A 6000-nucleotide genomic window follows, 5' to 3' on the forward strand; every position below is an offset into this window, starting at 1 on the left:
AAAATGGAGGGGTTGAAGGAATATGTAAGATAGTTATTGGTTGAGGGAAGAGAGGAAAGAGTCCTGTGGTGCCCTGATTTCTGACTGGTGGAGCCCATTAGATGGTGGTGCCGGTTTTCTGAGAGGTCCATGTCATGTGTGGAAGGAAGATCATGAATTGTGAGTTATAGCCTCTTAGGTTTAAGAGTCTATGAACAACAGTTAGTTGTTTATATAGAACCAGAACTGAGAAGAAATCAGAGCTAGAGGTATGAATTTAATTAGGGCCATGACTGTAAATGAGATTCCCTAGGGAAAGAATTTAGACCAAATAGTGGCACAATATGGTTTGAAGAGGAAAAAGTACACCAGTTTTCTTACAGTGGATATCTAAAAAGATGAGCTAAATCTGGCTGTAGTTTAGTTCTCTTCCTCCTGTTACCACATTGAATGTAAGCAACCAATGATCAGATAGAGGATGTATGTATCGAACTGGATTATTTCTTGAACCCAGATCAGTTAAATATCTCTTAACTATTAGGAAATATCTTTGTTACAAAGAATATTTGTGACGTATTCAGTTCATGGGATTTTGCTTTAATTATAGATCAAATTTAGACCTATATTATTTGTGACATAGATTTTTCTTATTTAAAAAAAATATAAGATTTTCCATAAAATTCTACAAAATCTGCAATATCTTAGAGTCACTAGGAACCCCCAACTGCCCAGTTCATATCTGCGTCACTTGGGTATCATACAATTTCTCAAACCTAACATTTTGAAACTCGACTCCAACCTTACCCTCCAATGTCTTTTTCCTCAGGTCTTTTCTATCAAGTCACCAAGCTCAGAACTGCTTTAATTCTTAATTCTCCCTAACCCCCTACACTAGTTCCACAATCGATTATGATTAATTATATCTCCAGTCTGTCCACTTCTGGCTAATGCCACTACTATTGCTCTGGTTCCGGCTGCCACCATCTTTTGCCTGAATTACCACAGCAGTCTTCTTACTTTCTCCACTGCTTCCCTTCTTGCTGTTCTCTCTCTCAGCCATTCTTCACACAGTTAACTTAGGTATTTTCTTAAAGGAAACCTAGATCTTTCTGCTCCCCTTCTCAGAGCCCATACATTGATTTGCTTTTGTACTTAACATAAAATTTAAAATATTTTTTTGTTTGTTTACAAAGTCAGGCATATGCTGATTTCTGTCAAACTAGCCAGCTTTGCTCTTTACCAGTGCTATTCTGTGTTCCGAATGCCTCGCCCCCACCCTTTACTTGGCTAACTCTACTCATTCTTCAGATTTCAGCTTAAAACTCCATTTTTCAAGGAGGCCTTTGGTGAACCACCATCTTACGATGTATTATTGCTCCTTCTTGGAATGGTCAAGGAAGGCCTCTCTTCCTAAATGATCCTAAATGATGAAGGGAGCTTCCACATGAAGATCTACAGAAGGAACATCAGGTACCAGGTCTGAGGCGGAAGCTGCCTTCAAAGTCACATGAGACTCAACTAGCTAACGCATTTGGACAAGAGAGCATCTACACAGAGTCAAATAATTCAAAGATGTTTTTATCAACTGAGGCATGCTTTGCAAGAAGCAAATCCCTAGAAGTCATTGACTCTCATTTAGATTCCTAGACAGGTTTCACAAGTACCTGTGATAGCCCTGGCGTGGCTTAGCAGTGTATTCATTAGCAGTGACTTGTGTACAGGGTGCCCCATAAGTGGTTTCCTCTTGATCAAGACGCGCCAGAGAGTACAAAAAGTACTCTCACAACATCAGTGAGAATTGGGCCCAAATCCGGCTCTCATGTGTTGGCTGTCAACCTTGGGCAACATTTTTCTTTGCTCTGAGCCCATCTCCAACCTGGAGGGCTGTGGTGGTGATTAAATGATGGATTCTTATAAGGCGCCTAGCACAAAGCAGATGTCTAAAAATGATTCTGATCCTTGTCTGCATACAGTATTTATCCTTAGGATAAAGTTATCAAACGGACTTCTACCAAATTTTAAGACTGCTTTGTGTCAACTATGTACTAGTATTATATATGCAGACTTTTGAAAAGAAACAATTGATGAACATATTGACCAAAATTCTTTAATGGCTTCTTTTGTGAAAGTAGGAAGAGAAGAATGATTCTGTTTGTAAATCAAAGGTAAATGTTATAGAGAATATAGTTTCCTCTAGTTTTTATTTGATCTTTTTTATTCTTTCTGAAGACACAGTCTTAAAGAATGTGGAAAACTTCAAAAGCAGAATAGAAGCATTCAACTGACACATGGAGACCTTTACAGCTTTCTGTTTACCCAGTGATTTTTTTTTAAAGCCCGAGATAACAAAATAGCAAGAGCGGAATTGGGAGGCAGCCTTTCATATTGAAGGGCTAGAGTAAAATCTTAGGGCAGAGTGATTATACACAAATAAATGTTAGTCTGGCACATAAACGAAAGGGAGTGTGTTCTGATTTCATTCTGTTGTCAGTGTTTTATGTTTTAATCTTGTCACAGGCTTTAGATTAAAAACTTGTAACATCATCATCATACTCTAAGACATTTTTAGGCAGAAGCAAAGCAAATCCAGTAGATTTATGTAGCTCTTCCTTAGCCTGGGTGGAGCAATCGTAAATTTTTTATTTCCAAAAACACTTTGTCAAAAGCACCAATACAAAGATAATGTTTGCTTTCATTTTTTTTCTCCTCCCCTTGTTTTTCTAGGATTATGACAGTTTTTTTGAATCAAAGGAAAGCAACACAGTCTTTTCATTCTTAGGCCTAAAATCACGTTTGGCATCAAAGGTAGGTAAATCTTTTCTTGTTTTAAAATTCATCTTTCTTGAATTGTTCTTAATTGTTCTCAATTGAGATTGAAGGTGTTAGAGGAATGTACATATAGTCTCCTGAATATTTAGCTTTCACTTTTTCAAAGGCACAATTAGAGACTGCCCCATGTAAAAACATAAAAAGCTCAGTTTTTTTCCTAGAAAGTTTTCAATTGTTGCTGTATATTAGACTTTATTTTTATTTATAATTTAGTTTATTTATAATTTATAGCTCCTTCCAAGAAGAACTTAAGGTAGCAAAAAGTAGTACTAGGTGTTTTTCTGTTTTAAAGTGCAAGTTTACATTACTTTATGTTTTGTGAAATATTAGGTTGGTGCAAACGTAATTGCGGTTTTTGCATTGTTGAAATTTGCCTTTGATGTTGGAATACATTCTTAAATAAATGTGATTATCTTACACATCATTTTAATGCGTACTTCTCGCTTTATTTTTTTTGCTAATGACTTATTACTTGCTGTTTATTTTATATGTATTTTAGACTATGGAAATGATGTTAAACAAAAAGCAAATTCGAGCGATTTTCTTACTCGAGTTCAAAATGGGTTGTAAAACAACAGAGACAACTCGCAGCATCAACAATGCATTTGGCCCAGGAACTGCTAACAAACGTACAGTGCAGTCAGTGGTGGTTCAAGGGGTTTTGCAAAGGAGACGAGAGCCTTGAAGATGAGGAGCGTAGTGACCAGCCATTGGAAGTTGGCAGCGACCAATTGAGAGCAATCATCAAAGCTGATCCTCTTACAACTACACGAGAAGTTGCCAAAGAACTCAACGTCAACCATTCTACGGTCATTCGGCATTTGAAGCAAATTGGAAAGGTGAAAAAGCTCAATAAGTGGGTGCCTCATGAGCTGACCAAAAATCAAAAAAATTGTTATTTTGAAGTGTCATCTTCTCTTATTCTACGCAACAACAATGAACCATTTCTCGATCGGATTGTGATGTGCGATGAAAGGTGGATGTTATGTGACAACTGGTGACGATCAGCTCAGTGGTAGGACCTAGAAGAAGCTCCAAAGCACTTCCCAAAGCCAAACTTGCACCAAAAAGAGGTCATGGTCACTGTTTAGTGGTCTGCTGCAGGTCTGATCCACTACAGCTTTCTGAATCCTGGTGAAACCATTACATGTGAGAATTATGCTCAGCAAATCGATGAGAAGCACTGAAAACTGCAATGCCTGCAGCCACACTGGTCAACAGAAAGGGCCCAGTTCTTCTCCAGGACAACACCCAACCACAAGTCGCACAACCAGTGCTTCAAAAGTTGAACGAATTGGGCTACGAAGTTTTGCCGCATCCGCCATATTCACCTGACCTCTCGCTAACAGACTACCACTTCTTCAAGCATCTCGACATCTTTTTGCAGGGTAAACACTTCCACAACCAGCAGGATGCAGAAAATGCTTTCCAAGAGTTTATCGAATCCCAAAGCACAGATTTTTATAATCTGCTACAGGAATAAACAAACTTATTTCTCATTGGCAAAAATGTGTTGATTGTAATGGTTCCTATTTTGATTAATAAAGATGTATTTGTGCCTAGTTATGATGATTTAAAATTCACGGTCCGAAACTGCAATTATTTTTGCACCAACCTAATAGCAGCATTAAACCATATTTTAAGGCCTTTTGCATTTTTAAGTCGTTTACGTTGGAAGGGAGATGGTCTGCAATGTGAAATGGTCAGCCTTCAAAAAAACACAATTCCGAAACTAATCAAAATGTTTCTAAAGCTAGTTTATTATGTCAGTGTCTTTTAGAGTACATAAAAAGCTCAAACTTTTCTAATATTTAGACCTAGAAAAGACATATATTATCACAACTTTGTGAAGCACATGGATTTAATTTCAAAATAAAAAATACCATTTTATTTTTTTAAATAAGGTATTATTTTGATTATTTCCCCCTTCTAAAAAAAAACACCCTTTTTTTGCTGTTTATGAAAGTAATCTAGGCTCATTTAGAAAAATTGGGAAAATACAAAGAAAGTGTAAAGCAGAAAATAAAAATTGCCTATTATCCCACCACCCAGAGATAACGACATTAACATTTTTGGTGCACATGGCAATTGAGGTCTTGACTGTTTTTCACAGAGACTGAATTCTGCAGTATCTATTTTTAACGTTGAATTGAAATGAAAGTACATTACTGGGAACTTTGATGTCTGTAAGTAATAGGTCTTTTGAGGCTACCCAGGATTTGTACCATTTCTGGAATACCTGTGGGAGGGAGGCAGTGACTATCAGTAATATAAATTATATACCAGCACCTGTGTAGTTCATAGCTGACGTGGAATATTGCTTTGTTTTTACTTCAGTAAATGCACAGATGGTTGTGGGTGGTTTCCATGCATATGTTTTAAACAGAAGGAAAACCCACACATACAATATTAAAAGGTTCTTAAAACTATTTTTATAGAGATGTAACATTGGAATACTGGTTAGGAAAATTATAGTATTTGTATAACATGTTTCATCCAAAGATATTAAATAATTTAGATTTATCTTCAAAGAACTGGGAAAAAACTGAAGTAGGAGTAATGTAATAGATGCATAAAACTAGTGGACATCTTTGTCGATGCAAAAGCCTTTTAAAAAAATACTGCATGCTTACTTTCTTTGCTCTCATTGTCCCCTAAGATATAGATTCCTTAGAGACACTGTTGGCTGACTTTTATTCTTCAAAAATATTTATTCTCTCAGAAATTCCTCAGGAAACCTACGATCTATAAAATATGCATTCTCACATGACTTGTGGTTATCACATTAAAGTTGGTCTTGATGCCATCGACCTGATTGCAGCAGACCATTCCAATGGCAGTTAGGGCTCTGAGCATCCCCACCCATTCATCCCATCACTTTCAGGTACCTGAGGCAGTCACACCTGAGCAGGAGCACATGGAACCAGAGTGGAAACCTGTGGTGCAGTGTTTGTGCCACCCTCTCTCATGAACCAGCTGGGGCCTTAAGGGTCAATAGCAACTCGTATTTCATCTTCATAGGAGAGAGCTAAAATTATCTTTAAGAGTAATTCAGCGTTTTCCCCATTTCTGTTTATTTGTTTTTTACCTTGGTGGTAATTTATATGATCTATACTCTAAGGCCTAGACACAGCATTCACAGGTGTAATGTACCACAAGGTGGACACCCCATTTTCTCGTCTCCTTTCCTAC

The 6000-nt window shown here is 37.2% G+C and overlaps 1 pseudogene; it reads left to right on the forward strand.

Moving 5' to 3' along the window:
* The window catches only part of LOC117020656 (histone-lysine N-methyltransferase SETMAR-like), a 51320-nt pseudogene extending 46894 nt beyond the window's left edge, over positions 1-4426 (forward strand).
* Positions 4427-6000: the final 1574 nt, after the last annotated feature.

Source organism: Rhinolophus ferrumequinum, chromosome 3 (assembly GCF_004115265.2).
Source record: "Rhinolophus ferrumequinum isolate MPI-CBG mRhiFer1 chromosome 3, mRhiFer1_v1.p, whole genome shotgun sequence".
Classification (NCBI taxonomy): Eukaryota; Metazoa; Chordata; class Mammalia; order Chiroptera; family Rhinolophidae; genus Rhinolophus; species Rhinolophus ferrumequinum.